Genomic DNA, 20150 nt, shown 5'->3' on the forward strand with positions numbered 1-20150 from the left:
AATTTCCTTACTGGAAATGTTATAAAATATGCTTAAATAGCATAGAATGTATAGACTTCTGTGGCTAATATAGAAGTAGGTTTCATCCCTAGAGGTTGGTCGAAGGCTGGACAAATCTCCTAAAATTTACGTTCCCGGTCGTGCATGTGATTTAAAACCATAGGTGACCGAATCAATATTTAATATCAATATACCCGAAAAATAATATCGCCCAATTTACTTACGTCCTTCTAAATTGAAAATATAGATAATTCATATTTATAAAAATATCGAAAGGGGTACAAAACAACTTAAAAAAATCGAAATTTTGAAAAATACTGAAAATCCAATGCAACGCCGTCACCGATAAACTAAATCTCAATCAAATCACTAATTATTATTTTCCACGCTGTTGGTGTCTGAGAAGACTTGGACAAGTGCGAAGGGGCTAGACGAATCCATGGTTTGATATATGGAGAACTAATAGGGCCAGCCAGTGGCGGATTACCGCACAGGCGCATGAGGCGCGCGCCTGGGGCCTCGGCAGAACGGGGGGGCCTCCAAATAGTTGTGTGCTTCATCCTACATATGAATTTACATGCGCATCAACAAATCTCTTGAACTAAGTACAGTATCTGCTCTCCCTTTTTTGTTTAACCGCAATTTTTTTTTTTTATGTATACTGTCAATACCTTCTAGAGCAGAAGGCCTGACCCCGAGATTCGTGACGTCATCGAATTCCGTCCTAGAATTGTCTTCCCTGTAAGATCGTTTTCCAGCAGCACCACACACTGTAGCGCCGTTATATATATATTTTTTTTGACCCACCCCGCTGTAATAGATATTTTTTTCTTATAAAAAAAAAGGTTGAATTACCTAAGAATTTAGCACTCGAATGGACGAGTTTATACTTATAATTCAACATTATTTTCAAGTATCAATTAGAGCCAGAGTTTTTACGAAAACTTGACAATATTTGAATTACCATTTGACATCAAAATTTCCCCAAGAGAATTTTTCGGAATTTCATTTCTGTTGATTTTAACCAAAAAAATATCCATTGAATACCAAAATTCAAGTATATGTAAAATATCCTTTATTTTTCATTAAGATAGACATATGCAATATTCACTATATATTTTGTCATTTAAAAAATATATACAGTATATACAAACTTTTCACGTAATGTGTATTTTATTGAAAGGAAGAAAAAAGAACGAATGAACAAATATGCTTTGCTCCTTCCAGAAAATTTCAATGAAAACTATGGATTAGATATAGATTGTATGATTCTCATTCGTACACAAATTCATAACATTCAAGTAGTAAAAATCCATTTCAAAAATAGTTTTTTTCTTCAATATATGTCACCAGTTTCTTCTTTGCATAAAATTGTTTTATTATTTATAACTTCTCTTAAACATTCATTTTTATTCGAAGATTCTTTAGAAATAAGCCAGAAAAAAAACAAACCAAGAATACGTAGATTAATTTTGAGGTTTGTTATGAAGCAAAGTGTGATCTATGTTCAAGATTATAAATATCATCAGGTTCATATTTTATTTAGGCTGGGGAGAAAAAATTCTATCCAATGTTTTTCACTACACACATGGAATTACACAAGAAATAAAACTTGCTAGAATTGAAAAACAATCTTTAATTGAACATTTGCATTAAACATGAATTCAACATCATTTTTCAGTTTCTCAGTCACAACGTCATTATATAGAACATAACTAACAACTACAGGAGTTGACACGACAAACCCCTTTAACCAAATTTCGTATGATTATGAAACTTCCATCTTCACACATAACACATAACCATCACACATAAACACATTTCTTTTTCAGTACTTAAATGCTCAGAGTGGAAAGAGTATCTAAGTTTTTTCATGAAAGCATGTGAGCAATATATATATATTCAGAACTTGATGGCAATTTTCTGTGAACGACTAAAATCATAACCACCATCATTTATGTATAACTTTTTTTAAAAAAAAAAAGGGAGGTGTAAAATGTACCAGTAATGAGACACTTATTTCAAAGATTTAAAAATAAAAAATGAATTTAAAGGTGAATTTGAAATTTTGAGCTGATAATGATGGATAAATGTTTGACTGATATTGAAAAGTAATTGAGTAAATATTATTTCAAGTTTCGGAGCTAATTAATTAAATGTTAAGTGGCCCATTACTTATACATTTACCGAACTTGATCAAAACAATCAAGTTTCCTCTTTGCACATTTTTCATTCCTAATTTTCCCTTTTTTCTTTGTCACCAAATCATTTTTATTCATACACAGATTTTTGAGTAAAATATTAGATGAAATCCATAAAAAATTTTTGAGCAATATCAGCTTCCCTGTGACAACTACAACATTCATATACATTTCCTAAAATTTCAAACTCTTCCAAGGTGGTAAAAGCTGTGTTTACAAGAACTTCTCTATGCTTACTCTGATTATTATATATCATTTATTACTATATATGATATGATTATTACTATGATTATCTGATTACTGTGATTACTTTGATAAATTCAGCAGTATCAGTAAAATGAGGGATATTTCTGTCTGGACCCAATATATTTAAAGCCTCGCAAACAAACTAATTGAAGACTGAGTACAAGTTTGATGTTTGTCTCTCTAAATTAAAAGGTCTGAGATTTTCATGTTAGCCCTCTTGCATATGAGACAACATTTGCAGAGTCTGTCATACAGTTGTTTCACTGATGCAAAAGATGCTGTACAAAAATTGTCAACTGAAACATCAAAGTTCAGGTAAAAATAGCACTTGCCATAATTTCTTTGATTCAACCAGTTATTTCTGATATTTTTTAACAAATACACACTATAACAAAAAATAGTGGTCTCGATGGACACCGAGGCTGGGGATACATATATAAATTCTTATGTGGCTTTGTGAACAAGCTCATTGCTTTTCTATTGATAGCATTGTTATCAGTGACAACACCAATAATTGTGAAACCAATATTTTCTAAACCTAAAATAACTTAAGATAACATTACGTAACAATACGTGATTTATCTTGAACACAGGTAAAATATGCACAACTTCTTTAAAAGGGGACATTAGGCTGGAAACTATAAACACAAAAGCACTCTTCGCAGCTTCTTCTGTGTTGAAGGCCATGCCAACAACAGAACCTCCCTTATAATCAAAATAAGGTTTTATGTAAATTTCGTCAACAAGAAAAATAACTTTATCTGCATCAGAAATATATTTTGCTCTGACTTTTATGTACATCAAGAAATTTTGACTCACCTCCTCGGTTGGTGAAACTGGTAGTCGCTGACTAATTTTCCTCAAAGTTGATGGATGAGGCAGTATTATTTTATTGCTAGATCTTATAAATTTGTACACTTGTGGCGAAATTGAATGTAACAGAGTAGCAAATATATGATGTCATTAGAGTATTTAAAGTTGTTTTTTGCACAACGACTAATCTTAATTTGTTCCTCTATAAAATTTATCAGTAATTCATTTTCACCAGTCTTCAAAGAAGACAGAGCATCATTGAAGAAATCTATTTTAGAGGAATTTTTTCCTCACACATAGGATTCATACTTTTAAGTGTGTCTAATATATCAATTAAGTCATTGAAATTTGTGAACTTATATGGGAGGGTAAATTTTGTAATTCTTTTCAATGCAATACTTTTTAGATAAACAGAAACATTAAGATTACTTACAACCACTGAATGCGAAATCTGTGGGTATGGTTGTATATCCAAATGATAAACACAAAATTTTTCACTGATTCGACACTTCATAAAAATTGTCAAGACCAAATGTTTCAACACATCACTGTAGATCTTCCATACTGCTGATTTGTCTCTGCTGAGAAAATGTTGCTGCATCAGTCACACTTTCCTCAAGGGCCGTTTTTAAGCGTTCATTCTTTCAGTGTTTTTTGTAGTTTGGAGATAACCTTCGTTTAATAGGAAGTGTCATAGAAGTTGATGGATATCCTTCGAAGAGTCACGGCACAGCGTTCTTTCTTCTCTTAATTATCAACGGAGCTGTTAAAGTATTACCACTGTTTCTGTCAAAAGCTGAAGATTCTGTTAACAAATCCATGGCCAGAAAATGCAGTTCACATACCTAGACATAAAATAAGCATAATCAGACTGATGGCTATTGGTAATAACATGAAATTAATTTAGTCTCTGACCATTACTTGTTCTCCATAAGAGATGGGACAAATAATCTGCTGCTAAATTATATATAATATACTATTATTATAACTAGTTAAATACTAGTTCATAAATTATATGGTGCATTACTAGTTAGGAGTAAATAATGATTTACATTTCCTTGATTGGATATGAAATTGTAATTAATTAAAAACAAAAATCATTTGGTAATATTAATGTACTATGATGTATCATTGTCAAATTTTGTCAGTATCATGGCAATATCTCCCAATTACCAGTTTTACAATATCTATTGAAATAAAAAAATTCCATACTTAAAATTCAATATTTAAAATTACCAATAATTTCATTTCTTAATTAAAAACACTAATTTCATTTACAATTGTGATGAATTTTAAGGAAATTAATATTCGGCCACGAAATATTTGCTATCTGGCCAAAACATTATCTGAATATTTGGTACTCGGTTATTCCGCCGAATCACTATTTGTCCCATCTCTTCTTAATATCGGAGTTGATTTTTTTGCATTCCGTTGTTTTTTTCTTTAATTTTTCTTAAAGAATAAAACAATATAATGTTTACGAAATGAGCACTTACACTACTGCGATCATTCGGTACGAAGTCCTTTCTTTGGATGGAATTCAACCACTTCTTCTTCAGATCTTCACATTTCGGAAAATAAAATACAGATACTTTTGGGTCAGACATATTTCTATAAAAAAATATCTAATCGACGACCACGTGCCTTCGTTAATGGCGATTTCTTGGGAGAAGCAGAGCGTGGATCGGGGGAGAATGCCGAGAAGAAGAAATTCTCTTTCTCGTTTAAGCCGGAGTGTGGTGACGTCACAGCATCGAAAATATCTCGGGCGAAGGCCTTCTCTCTAGAAGGTATTGATACTGTACGTATAAGAGTTATGGAAGAAAAACGGGAACTGAAAGAAAAGAACAATTTACAAGACGCAGCTCTCAAGGGCCAGTTCTTCCCAGACAAAAAAGAAAGAAGAGACATTGTAAAGCGATCATTCAGGGAGGGTCATTTGCAAACAGTATTTCCCTAAGGGCACAAGCAGGAGGAGGGGTGAGAATAGCAGGTCCTAATGTCTGTCCGAAATGAAAATTGGAGTGAAGGCATAAACAGATGTCTCATTCCACAGTATTAAATGCTTTTATGGGCGCCGATAATACGACAGCTTTGGTGTAAGCTTTTGTATACAGTATAATGGATGGCAAGATGGCTATCGGCAAGCGGCGACATCGACAGGAAGAGACACTCGTACTAATTAAAATGAATGTAGTAGAGCTCTTATTGTGATTTTGTCTCCCACTTGTTTGAATGAAATACTATAAGCTGGTTCAAACAACATATACATTTGCAATCTATGACTGGAACCATACGACCATATGACAAAAAAAAGTGGGGTTTGAAATGAATGCTGAATGACATGCATTCTGAATCACATGATTTTTCTGTTTCTCTTTTAACACTCCCTCCCCGGCTGAAAAAAATCAAGGGGGTTTCTTTTCCTTCTTTCTAAAAAAAAAGAGCTACATTTTTGGATTGGTCAAGGAGGCTTGGGTAGACAACATCTTTGTGTCAGACCGAAAAGTGTTTATTGTTAATGTAATTGTAATGTGTGTTATTGTAATGAAAAAAAATTTCATGCCGATCCTCAAGATTTCCTTTAGGATTTAGATTGCAGAATCTCCAAAAATAACGGTAAGCAAAACTAAAAATATATAAATTATCTGATAAATTTTTATTTGAGCATTTCAATTCAACTACAGTAGTCTCTCGAGAATTCGGTCGTGCTCTAATCCAGCACGTCCAGTAGTCCAGGATATTTAGGTGGTGTGGTGTCACTTTTCTCCTGATGCCCTAACCCCTTAACATGTTCTAATATTTCTTAATTGCTGATCAAGTCCTGACTATGTCTTTGCACGAAATTTCATATATTATTTCAATGGGTTTCTTCAAAGTTAATCCAGCAATTTCGGTAAAATCTGGCACACCGTGGTCTAATACGTACCGGATTAGCGAGAGTCTACTGCAGGGGTCTTCAACCTTTGAGGCATAGCAGGCCATATTGAAACATTTTATAAAGTACGCGGGCCACAATGTTATACTGTGGCATTTTTCGTTATTAAACGAAACGGGGGGGGGGCATAATATAGAAGATTTTTATTCACTCTGAATACAAATAATACAAAGACAAAGGCCACAACAGGCAGAGTGCCCAACTAGGTGGCTGAAAGAAAAAATAATAATAATTCATATAATAATAGTAAAAATAAAATAGAATAAACAAATAAAAAATAATAATTTCTAAAAAACATTTTTTAAATAATTTCTTTCATTGATAATAATTTTAATTCATTATGAAATAATTTCTTTCATTAAATTTTATTCATTCTGACCTAATTTCTTCCATTAAAAATATAATTCTTATATTTACTCTGATATAATTTCTTCCCTCTATTGAAGAAATGTTTTTCTATTAAATATTATCAGTATCTTTATATCAAATCAAATATATTATATTTGAGATATTATCAAATCTTTATTAATCAGTAATATTAAATTACTAAAACTATGACGGATCTCCATTTTTGCCGTGTGGCTGAAGGCACCAGGACGGACATCTTAGATTACTAAAAATATGACGCAGAATTTTACTGTGATTTTTTTTTTTTTAATGGGAGTGTGATTATTTTTCATCTAGTACCAGAGAATATCATTATATTTCCTTATCTTATTTTTGTGTTTATGGTTTTGGTGATGCAAAAATAAAAAAAAAGTTATGATTTTCATAATATTGTTCATTTTAGTGAACCATCTCGTTCTTATTAGGGCCAAAAGGGTGCAGTGGTGGATAAACGCAAATTTGTGGGTGGGGGCGGTGGTTGTGACAATGTGTTCAATTTTTGAGGACGGTTCTGATTTTTTTTGGAAAAAATTCTGAATTTTCCCCTTTTTTTAAGCAAATTTATTTTCTTGGTTTGTTATTCAGTCAAAAACGTAGAAAATATTTTTTTTTTCCATTTAATTTTTCTGCTCTCGGGGGGGGGGGTGACGCCCCTGATAGGGGGGCCTCCAGATTAGGTTGCGCCTGGGGCCTCCCAAAATCATGATCCGCCACTGGGGCCAGCCCAAAGGCATGAGATGAATCACGTTATTATTTTTAGGTATGTTTTATTATACATAAAATCTTATGAAGATTTTTGGCCTAGGACAGTTCGAAAGACCTCAGTTCATGGGTCTAGTTGCAGGATCGAAGGGCCACTACTGCATCGGTCTGCTAAACGTTAGGGCAGTAAAATAGATGAAAAGATCAAATATTCTAGATATATATATAATAGTCAAAATAGATATAAATATATATATATGAAAATACGTTGAATATTCATTGTTACCACGACTGCTTAAAAAATGCATATAAATAAAATTTATATATTTTGGAAAAAAAAGAAGTCGAGACTTTTCTATTAAATTTTCTAAGTTTTTAGGCACCACGTCGGGCATGTGGCCGAAAAATACGCATGCCCTGTCAAAAACTTCACATGTCCCTTGCATGTCGGGCAATAGGTGTATTTGTCCAGCTATTGTAGGTAGCTCATCACCTTCAAATGACATAAATTCATGATAGAGGATTGTCATAAACAATCAGCAATGTCGCACATACAAATACAAATACAACGCCACAACAGGCAAAATGCCCAACGAGGTGGCTGATAAAAAGATGCCCATAAAAATATGGTTGTCATATGTTTCAAAAATACAGCAACCCAATTAAAAATGCAATTAGCACAAATTACAAACAATATATACACATGATAAAATATTATACAATGCCCATAAAGAATACTTATGGTTGTCTTATTCTAAGAATGGATAGCTTCTCGATTTACCCCAACATGTTTATCGTATTTCTTTTTAAACGTGTCAATTGTGTTACAATTTACTACCTCCGGGGGTAAGCTATTCCATTTATTAACAACCCTATTGGAGAAAAATTCCCTGCGTCACCATAACCTTGCATTGACCCTCACCAATCGATACTGGTGTCCCCTTGTAAAAGCAGTCGATTGGCGGTGTACTAAAAGTTCATGGTCCATCCTATCCATCCCATTGAAAATTTTGAACACTTCGATCATATCTCCTCGACACCTGCGTTCATCCAATGTAAACATATTCAAAAAATGAAGTCTTTCTTCATAACTCAAGCCCTGTGTGCCAATAAGGACACGCGTAGCTCTTCTCTGCACCCCTTCAACCAAGTCTATGTCCCTCTGCAGGTATGGTCTCCAAAACCTTACAGCATACTCCAGTCCAGGGCGAACTAAGCCTCGAAAAAGCGGAAGAATGACTTTAGGAGAACGCGAAGAGACCTTTTTGAAAATGAGACCAAGCATTCTATTCGCTTTTTTGACAACCGCTGAACAATGTTCAGAAAACTTAAGTCGCTCGTCAATGAGAATTCCCAAATCGGTGACTCTAGTTGCATCCGTGATAGTGACACCATTCAACTCGTAAGAGAACCGTGGGTTGTTCGAACCAAAATGAGCGACCATGCACTTATCTACGCTAAACGTCATGCTCCATTCATTTGCCCATGCTGCAATCTTGTTTAAGTTGGTCTGGAGCAACTCCCTATCGCTTTCATTTCCGATTAGCTTCACATCATCTGCGAATTTGCTAGTAATTCCATCGATACCCTGATCGAGTTTGTCGATAAAAAGTGAAAAAAGTATGGGGCCAAGGACACTTCCCTGAGGAACTCCACTTGTGACGTCTGTCCAACCAGAGAATTCCCCGTTCACCATAACTCGTTGCGACCTATCTCTTAACCACGATTCTATCCAATTCAGCAAGTTGCCCCCTATTCCAATCTCGTGTAAACGCTTCAAGAGTTTGCCATGTTGGACCCGATCGAATGCCTTCTGGAAATCAAGGTAAACAACGTCGACATTTTTGCTCTTACCCAAAGCCTTAGTCACGTAATCATAGAAGCAAAGGAGGTTAGTTACACATGACTTCCCCTTCCTGAACCCATGCTGATTATCCGACAATACATTATTCTCGTCTATCCACTTCACAAACTGCCTTTTGATGATAATTTCCAAAATTTTCGAGAGGGAGCTCGTCAAACTCACTGGACGATAATTAGACACCACTTCTCTACTACCCTTCTTAAATATCGGAACAACGTTAGCCAGTTTCCAATCTCTCGGGACGATACCCTCAGCAACACTACTCCTGTATATCTGTGCGACTGGCCCCAACAATTCATTAGCACCTTCCCTGAGAACCCTGGCATAGATATCATCTGGTCCTGGTGCTTTGCTTGCACATACATTTCTTAGAAGATTTAGGACCTCCACGTCTTCCACTTGAATATCGTTGAGCGTTTTATTACCCCATGCAACACCCGTATATCGAATATCATTATCTCCATTAAAAACCGACGCGAAAAAGTCATTGAAAGCACTACACATGCCTACATTGCTCTCTACTTTTGAGCCTCCTATCGAGAGGGGGCCAACTGTCCCCTTACATCCATTATTGACGTATCGAAAAAATGATTTTGGGTCAGAGCCAATGTTATCTGCCAACCTAGATTCAACTTGCTTTTTACTATCCCTTATCGCTTTCTTCAACAGTCTTCTTTTATCAGTAAACAATGATAGGTCACCTCGTCCACTTTTATACTCCCTGAATGCTGTTTTCTTTTCAAGATAAAGGTTCCGCACGCTATCCGTGAACCATAGAGGGTGTGATGTACAAACACGCTTTTTTCGAACAAAGGGTATGACGTCGTGCAAAACAGAGGACAGCTTCGTACTAAATTCTTCCCATTGACTTACCACCCCTACTGATTCCAACCGGTCTTTGAAAACTTCCGCTAACCTTCTTCGCAAAACATCAAAGTTAGTTCTCCGAAAACAAGGAACCAGTCTTTTGTTATCAACCTTACCCGAGGAAAAGTTACAGTGAAATCTGACGATACGATGATCACTGGAAGAAAACTCTTCCCCCACCGAAACATGTTCAACTAGATCCTCGGAACTAGTAAGAACTAAATCCAAAATAGCAGTACCCCTAGTGGCTTCTGATACATGCTGATACAAAAAATTTTCGAGCACCAACTTAAGAAAGTCTCTTTCATACTGATTTCAAGATGAAAGGTTCTCCCAATCAATACCCGGGTAATTGAAATCCCCTGGTATGAGAACCCTCTTTCGCTTACACATGTAGGAAATTTCATCATGCATTTTGGCGATGTAGTTTTGATCCCTATTCGGTGGATTGTAACAAACCCCAACAATAAGCTTATGACGTCTTTTGTTCTCAAGTTCAACCCATATGGTTTCAATATCACTTCTCTGCACGTTACACTCTCTAGCCTTCAAACATGATTTCACGTATATCAACACTCCACCCCCTTTCCTATCAGATCTATTTCTCAAAAAAGTATCGTATCCGGAGATGTGTAAGAAAGATTCATTCCCATCGTTTGCCCAAGATTCTGTAATGGCTATAAGATCCAAGTCCTCCACAACTATCATAGTTTCTAAAAAATCTTTCTTGTTACCCAAGCTCCTGGCATTTATTAACAAACATTTTAATTTGCCCGGTGGTTTGTTGTCAATCGAGAAGCCATCCAAGTCAGAGGTGGGTAATTCCCCGTCAATACTGTTGTGATTATCATTAACTAACCCGCATTCCCGACTACGTGGTCTGGGAGTAAAAAACCTGACCTAAGACTATCGTAAACCTCCCAGACCCCTCTCTTATTTAGATGGATCCCATCCGAACGAAGCCACCTATCGGTAAATGCAGGAAGCTCCAAGAACGTGACCCCAAGTGAGGAGCAAATGTCCTTCAGGCCTATATTGAATTGGTGGATCCTACTCCTATATCCCCTACTACCCCTTGGCAGCACTGGAATCACTGCCACATCTGAACCCCCCTCCCTAGCGGATAATAGTAACATCTTCTGAAACTCTTCATGTTGGAATGAGAAATTTCCTTCTGTTTTTCTTTCCTGTGTTACTGTAGAGGCGCACTAACAGGAGATTCCATCACTAACTTTGTTTTAAAAAAAATTGGTGCTGATCTTACTATTTATTACATTTGCAGTCTTCCTGAGCAGGTCGATTCAATTTATGCTCAATTTGAACTTTGAACTACTTATGAAGAGCGCTTTATTTTTTTCACACAATTGTTTCTTTTTATTACTTTTCCAGTCTGTTTCGTATTATTATCCGTCTAATGTATTTTATATTACATATTTGTCGAGATTTTTTTTTTGAAGTACTCAAGTACATTTTTTTATTACCCTCCAACAGTGAATTTTGTATCATTTCTCCAGAGTTTTTATTCAGCATAATAATCCTTTAAATGAAGTTTCAATTTTTTCTCGAATTTACTTCGTATTAATATCTCATTCTCAAGTGTATTTTGTATTAATATATACCAAGTGTGTTTCTTCTGTTTCTCAATTGTATTTTGTACTAATTCACGAATTTTTGTTTTTTTTTTAATTAATATCCCTCAAGTATATTTGTTATTGTCCTCCATGTGTATTTTGTATTATCATTCAAGAGAATTCTCTATCATAGCTCAAAAGTTTTCATTCCGTTTTTTATAATCCTTAAAGTGAATTTTTAACATTTCTTAAGTTTATTTCGTATAATTATCTTTCAAGTACATTTTGCGTCACACCATTAATGTATTTTGCGTTATTCCTAGATTCCTAGTATTTTGGATTATCTCTTAAGATTATTTCATATCATTATTCCCAAGTGTATTTTATAAATTTCTCGAGTTTATTTCGTGTTATTCCCACAACTGAGTTAAAATTATAGCAATTATTATATTTTCCAAATTAAAAGATATCGTATTCTTCCTCAAATGTAGTTTTTACTCTTTCTTAAGAACTTAATATTCTCCCTCAAGAGCACCTGGCGTTCCCTCTCAATAAGCTATAATATTACTTTACAAAATTGCTTTGAATTTTGATTCTCAAAAACTCCCAACAGTTTTACACTACAGTTATACTCTACAATGTTCGTAAGAGAGTTCTTACGAACATCTCATTCATTCTCTTCCAATTTAGTAAGAGTCAATGGAGAATTCGTTGATCTCAGATAGAATTGGAAATTGTTCATACATGGACATGCAATTTTTCAAAAATATACATGCAAAATGTAAAGTATTTCTCTTGCATATTTCTGTAACTTCTTTTTCACTGAAAAAAAATAACTTCGGGAAAGAAAGAATATTTTGAAATATCATGATATTTTAACGGCAGTTCCTGTTTTCTGGCAAAGTATAAAAAATTGGTTTTGCATATCTTTAGGAAAATGTGACCAAAGCAAAGGCAACGAAAAATATGTATAAATATATTCGACCGAAACTGTCTTAACTTTACAGAACAAAGCCAGTTTTCTTAAAGGTAAAGTACAAATCCTATTGTGCAATTCAAATGAAGTCTCATCTGTTTTTTTCTCCTTGATTTTTCTCCAAAACAGAGAATTGTAGAAATATTTTTTGCAAACGAGTGTTCACGTAAAAGAAAATATTTGTTGAGTGAGAAGCAAAAATGTACAAAGAAATGAAAAGGAAGAAATGCATAAAAAATTTTAAAATCTTGTTGAGATCAGGATCTAAAATCTTCAAATCTTATGCTTTTTGTTCAAAAAACTGCAGAAAATTTTGAATTTAAATTTTTTTTCCCTGGAAGATCCGGTGGTTTCAACGATAAAACAAACTGTTGCTCCATAAATATTTCTCATAATGTGTGGCCATCAATTCTCACTAGATATTTTCTTATTTTTTGAGATATTACCGAATTATTATGTATAGAAATTCTCGAGCCAGATGCTAACTTGAGGAAAAAGTTTTACTTGACGTATCCGCAACTGGTTGCAATAATCAGAATAAGTCTTGCAATGATGGACAAATGACGGAAGCAATTCAAGTAAAACTTTTTATTAAAAATACATATCGTCCAAATAATAACTATGAATAGAAATGGGAAAAAAATTTCATTGGAGGGATTTCATTGAAACAAATCCAATCATTGGTCACTTGTAACTGTTCAAAGACTCAGAGACTATACAATAAAACCCCTACAGAATCTACTTGAAAAGATTCTAGTAGTTTGTAGTAGTTAGTTTGCGGCTAAAGAAAAAAGTCGTAATTTTGGAGGATTTTGCTAAAAAACCGTAAGCAAAAATGTGTCGATTAAGTATCACCAAATAGACCTCGTCGAGATGAAGATGATGGTACTTCATACGTTGCAATGCCCAGAGAACACATAAAATACGATTAAACATCCCAAGGTTGACACCAACAATTCATGATGAATGAGGAAAAAAGACCGTGATGTTTTTCATGTTAAATATACATGATTGATACTACTGTCTTCTTCACTGTATGCAGCCACCTACCTAATTTTATCCGAAAAATTCTATAGTAATTTCTTATTTTTTGAGATATAAAAATCAGTGTTATTCGTGGGTAACACAAATTCAAATAAAAGGTCCATATTATCATTTTATATCCACATCATTGATAAACCACATCTCATCCACATTATTATTAATTCTTATCTCATCCACATTATTATTGATTCGCATCTCATATGCATAATTCAACATCCGTACCTTATTTATATAATTTTACACATACATCTCACCTGCATGATGCCGATGAGATTCGCATCTCATCGACATCATTTTACATCCACAAAATTTTCTATCCCCATCTAATCCAAGTTGTTTGACATTCACATCTTATACGCATCAAAAAAAAGCAGCATCTCATCTGCGTTTTTCTACATCCACGTCTCGCGTGCGTCTGCATCATTTTATATACTAATTTCATCCACAAAACTTAAAATGCTCATCTAATCCACAAATTTACATAAGCATTTTCTAATCCACAGAACTTTACATAAGCATCTTCTCATCCGCAAAACTTTGCAAACGCATCTAATCCGCAAAACCTTACATCCACATCTATTTCGTAAATTTGCATATTTATCATTTTGCATTCAAATCTCTTGTATAGTGGTGCGTCCTTGTCCGTATAGATGGCGGTTCCCCAGTCCCCGACGTTTCTTGGTCGTGATTGTAAAAAATTGTACCGCCAATATGTAAGCATGTCTTTCTTCTTGTTCTTCCCCAATATATATTAATAAATTGCTAAGTTCCCAATGTGTTTAATCTTATCATTAAGAGACAATCGTGTCTCATACATCCATTGCCCTCGAAACAATTATTGAATGTCTAGTCAGCTGTGCCTCATCCATATAATTTTGCACCATACGTCCCATCCGCATCCTTCTACATTCACATATCATCCGCATCCTTCTACATTCACATATCATCCGCATTATTTCACATCAATATCTCACCCACTTACTTCACTTTAAATCGAAATCTCTCCAACAAAATTTCACCTCCACATACCATCAACATCTTTTTATGCCTACATTATCAATCGCTTATCATTAATTGCAAACGCCCAAAATGCAATAAATGCTTATCTGTCAAATGACCACAAGAAATTAAGATTCCATTATTGAAAAAAAACATTCTGAATTTTTCAAGACGCTTTTAGTCAGGTTGATACCGAAGCTAATTTCCACGTGTATGCCAATTTTTTTTTTTTTTTTTTTTTTTTTGCAACCGACTGACGTGCAGACAAATCGATTCTCAAAAATGAAAACGCAAAAGCCGATTTGCAAACATTACGATCGCTTTCCACCAAGTTTTCGTACGTCCGTCCACTGGTATTTTTCAGATCCTGCAATCTGCCTGTTACGGATTATTGCCTAGAACTGATTCGTTTTGGAAAAACCCCATCCGAATCTCTGTATACACAAGACATATATTTATTTATCTGTACATAAAGTCCTTCAATGTCGGTGGGTACGTATGTACACACGAATGGTTTTCCGATCGCCTACACGGATAAAAGTGAATAGCAAATAGGAAAAAAAAAAGTATATTGCAGTTGCCTTTCCCCACCTGTGGTACAAGAAGCAATTCTAAATCCAGGAGAAATTGTCCTGGAGGAAAAAAACAGGATAAGAGAGAGAGAGGAATGTTACAAGAGGAATCAGACATTGCTTTCGTAACCCCACCGCCGCCAACAACTCTTATTTCAAAAGTCGAATTTAGTATATATATCTTGTACGAAGGCGCTTGCTTGCCAACAAAATGCATTTTTCATGTATATTCTGAGTGAGGTAGTCGGGAGAAATACCGAAGTACTCCAAATCCCTAAAGTCCCCTTTATTCTCCTCCAGAACCCCCGCTCTACTTTCTCCTTTTACCATACATAGTATACTTGAATGAACTTTGTGCAGGTTCAGTGGTCGAACCATAATCGTGTTGTGCTTTATTTTCTTCGAGTTCCTCTTTTTTTTTATTTGGAATCTAAAAAAAAACTAGATTTTTCTTCTTTCTTTTGGATACAGGAAAATCCGTTTTCCGGGACTTTTTCTTTGATATATATATGTACAAGGTGTTTCACGAAGAGTGCTCAAAGGGAAAAAAAATTCTATGGTGGAATGTACAGAGTGATCCAAAACTCACGCAACACTTGCCGAAATATTTTTCAAAAAATGCTATCAAGAAATAAGTTGGAAAAGTATATTAGTTCGACTGAATCAGCATTATTTATGAACCGAAGAATTGAGTTTGTTTCAAAATGCCAAAATATATATTCAAAATACGAGCCTTTCGCGCAAATGTGAGAGCGTATTATTTTTGCCAGGTTTTTGGCCACTTTTCTCAGGGTAACCATACTTCTTTTTTTCAACCTTCAGTTCAATTGTTTTTTTAGTTCACCAATGGAATAGGGGGATTATTCTTGTACCTGTTTGCCTTCGGGTGTCCGCACAAGAAAAAATCGGGGCGTGGCAAGTCCATGATCTTGGTCACAATTTTTCTGAAATAAGGTGGTCTTTGAAAAATTTATTATTGAAATGTCACTGTCTCGTTTGACGTATGGCAGGTTGCTCCATCCTGCTGCGAAACTCAAAAACGTTCATCTTCGTCCAACAGTGCAATGAATTAGAAGATAATATTCCCATACAATTTGCTATCCACCGTTTCATCAGAAAAAAAATTTATTCATACACTATCATACGGCGTGAAATTTCGCGCCACACACCGATTTTGATCGAATGCGGAGGCTTTTAACAATAGAGGTGCAGATTTTAGGTGCATCAACTTCTGCTGTTTCGGCTGTTAACACAACCTGTTAGAGGGAACCAAGCTTCTTCTGTAAAGAATACAAAATCAAGATTACCATTACCATTTTTATCAGTGAAGAATCTGTGCCATCGGCAATGATTGAAACGTTTGATCTGATCAGGAGCTTTCAATTCCTGAACATCCGGAACACGTTAAGGTGTTAAACTTCAATTTCTTCAGGGCTCTGTAAGCAGTCTCAGATGTCCATCTGTGACGCCAACTTTTTTACACTCTTTAAATGGGGATTCAAAATTTTTGTCCTTCAGTAAACACATTGCATGTTGGCTCAGTAGAGACGGATGTCCACTTCGCCCGCGGTCTCCAACATTTCCAGTCTCTCGAAACTGGGAAACCAATCGGAAGATATTAATCTTATTGGGCACATGAATTCCTCAATAACGGCTTCATACGAAAGGGTTAAGAAATATTGTTCAATCATTGAAAATTCTTTGCTTTTGGCAAAAAACCATCTTGATCAAATAACAAAGAGCCACTGAGATTATCAGTGCTCATGGAAAAAAAAACGACGACTTCCCATTTTGAACATTATAGTGCTGCGGTCTGTTGAAAACCTTTGCATTTACAATTAGTAGAATATGAGAAAAAAATTATTTTGTAACGGGTTGGTTGTATGACTTTTTAATCACGCAGCAGAATTTAAGTCGCTTTTGTGACAAAGCCTGAGCGTCTCGCGATTTCTCCAGTTTCTGCCGTAGAATTTAAGTAAAATACGGAAAATGGATGATTTCCGTAAAATAATTGTAGGAGTAAATGTAGAAGCCTAAATTTTTTCAAACGTCCCCCCCCCCCCCAATGAGAAAAATATTAATTACTGAAATTTGTACCTTTCTTTATTTTTTAAAAGTGATTTTGTTTGTGCGATTTGAAAAATATATGATCGAAAATCTTGGTTTTCACTATTTTTTCAGCAACATACCTCGTAGTATTGAGAACTGTGAAATCCCCCTCTAAATTATGGTGCAGTCAGAAGAAATTATATAGCTTTTATAAGGCTCTCAAATCAATTTGTTTGCGATTTAAAAACTACAGAGATCTTTCTTCTTATCTAAGGTACTACATGAAAATCCGTTTGCCAGGACTTGTATTTTTTTTTTTTTTTTTTTCATACATATACAGGGTGTTTCAAGAAGAATATCCTAAAGGAATAAAAATTTTGTACGGGTGGATTTTAAAATTAAAATGAAATATATTGAAATTGACCAGCAAGTTGAAAAACTTGTATATGATGGTTTCAATCCTGTAAAACAATTATGGGGGTGAATATAAAAGTTGCCCCACCCAATCAAAACAAATGTTTGCACCATTCTTTATTTTTGTGTAAATTTTCCCTGTACCATTTGAAGAAGAATTCGCCGATGAAATAACGTATAGAAAATAATCGGCTCAGACAGATTGGGCCATGGTGATTTCCGTAGAATAATTAAAGGTGTATATGTAAAAACTAAAATTTGCAAACGCCCCCCCCCCCAAAAAAACTGTCTATTACGGTATTCCCCCCACACCCCGCATTAGCTGCCATTCCGGGAAAGAGAAGACCAGCAACTATTTTAGCAATAACATTTTTGACATTTAATAAAGTCCTGTCTTTCTGTGCTTTCTAATTATTGTCTATGATTTTCGAATTATTGAATTTTTACTCTTTTTTTAATTACTTTGTGATATTTTTATTTGTGGCAGTGATGAAAGAACAATTCTTGCAAATCAACTCAGTCACTGTTGAAAAGCTATGATAATTCAAGTATATTATTGGTTGGTGCAATGGAATTATTTTTTTTTTGAATTTTTTAATTGTACAATACTCTCAACTTCAAAGGGGAAAACCGTTAGCATAAACTCAAAAAAATCATTAACATTTCCAAAAATGTCTACATGTTGTTGTGCAGTATATCTTGCGTTTTCTAAAAAATTTCCAAAACTTTTCAGATATCAATCAAAAATTACATTCATACTATATTATATTTCAATTATGCGCTGCATAAGCTTGTTTTGTCCACGACAATCTGAGTAATGCATATATGCTATTGCTACGTGAGCTAATTTCAAAAACTCCATTATAACATGCACGTCGGTTATTACATACACTTCTCGAATCATCTGGGGGTTATGTTATAACCGAATTCGACTGTATTTACCTCTAACACAATGTCAGAGGGGAAAGAAGTGTTGCTTGTGGTTGCCCAGCAGTATTGAGTACTCAGCAAAATTTGAAAAAGAGTAAATTACCTAGATTTCGCGAAAAAGTTGTAAAAAAATCAAATTTCGCATTTATCACATTATTTCGTAAATTTTGCATTTATCGCGTTTACTTCGTAAATACGAAATTTACGTATCCCTAATTATAATATATTAATTATATTATTATTTTCATATTTATTTTAGCACGAGTTATTTGCCAGTATTCGGTTTCGCCAAAAGCTCCGCTCCTCGTGAAGTCTTGCTATCTTTCTTGCTGGTAGTAACCAATCCTCCCCAGCGCGACCCAACCCGCAAGGGTAAAAGGCTTATATCCCTGGAGGGACAGAGCCTGGGCCGCGACTGGTTTGTCGGTAGTAACCAATCACCTGCGTGCTAATGCCTTTTGTGTTTCTAAGAGTGTAGGAATAGTAAATACCCAGCCGGTCCTATTTTAATGTATCAATTCTCGAAAATCTATTTGTCTCTAACAATGCGCATACGCTCCCAGAATGGACACCTATAGTAATCGCGAGCGCGAGACACCAGTTGCTCTCGGACTATCCTTTAAAAGCATGAGTAGATAGTACTGATCTAGGTTCTTAGGCATAGGTGAACATTCTTTTTGTTTAATTGGATTGTGTGCGGCTTGTATAAAAGATCATTTAATGCTTTTGGGATCATTCTGAAGCAGAATCAAAGCTGAACATTTCCCTTAACAAACTGCACCTTTATAAAAACTGAATAACTTTTTCGGACGGGGGAGGGGGGGGGGAAAGTGCTAAATGATCTCAAAAATCGCTAGACGTCAGTTGCTCTCGGATTATCCTGTATAAGCATGGGGGGGAGGTAGAGCCCCAGCATCCGTTTCGTCTCAAAAGAAGAAACATACTTCAGAACACACATCTTCGTATCCATATAGAAACATTAGTAGAATTTTCAAAACACAATTTTTTTTTTACAATAATCTTAAATCATTGATGACATTTGGCCAATGATTTACTTTTTTTTTCAGATAAATTTCGTCGAAATAAATTTCACATTGAAATGATAAGTGGTAAAAAAAAACGGAAAATTTACGATCACAGAAACAGGAATCGGCAAACCAATAACTATAATTTTTGAAATACATACAGGTATAAACATAAAACTTGTTGACATGTAACATGACAAGTAAATCTAAAATCATACCATATATATCCATATATATTCTTATGTTCTGCCGGGGAAAAGGCATTATAAAAGTCATATATAAAAGCACAGGGAATGTTTTCTCCCTCGGTGATACTTATGAAAACATCTCGAAATAGTGATGTATACTATGAATAAAATAAGAATATATAAATCTTAATGAATTCATAAACAGCATCTACGCAGACCAAAAAATTCATATGTACTCGCGTTTTATGAACAAAAAATATATTATAAAGGTAGTAGAAAAAGTACTGAATGAAACGCAAGGAAATAAATACAGCAACGTCAAATTCAAAAAATGGTGGAAATGTTCTGCACGTGGCAGATGTGA

This window comes from Pholcus phalangioides, unplaced genomic scaffold (assembly GCF_987345545.1).
Source record: "Pholcus phalangioides strain wild (caught in Gottingen) unplaced genomic scaffold, Ppha-v1.0 ptg000022l_1, whole genome shotgun sequence".
Taxonomy (NCBI): Eukaryota; Metazoa; Arthropoda; class Arachnida; order Araneae; family Pholcidae; genus Pholcus; species Pholcus phalangioides.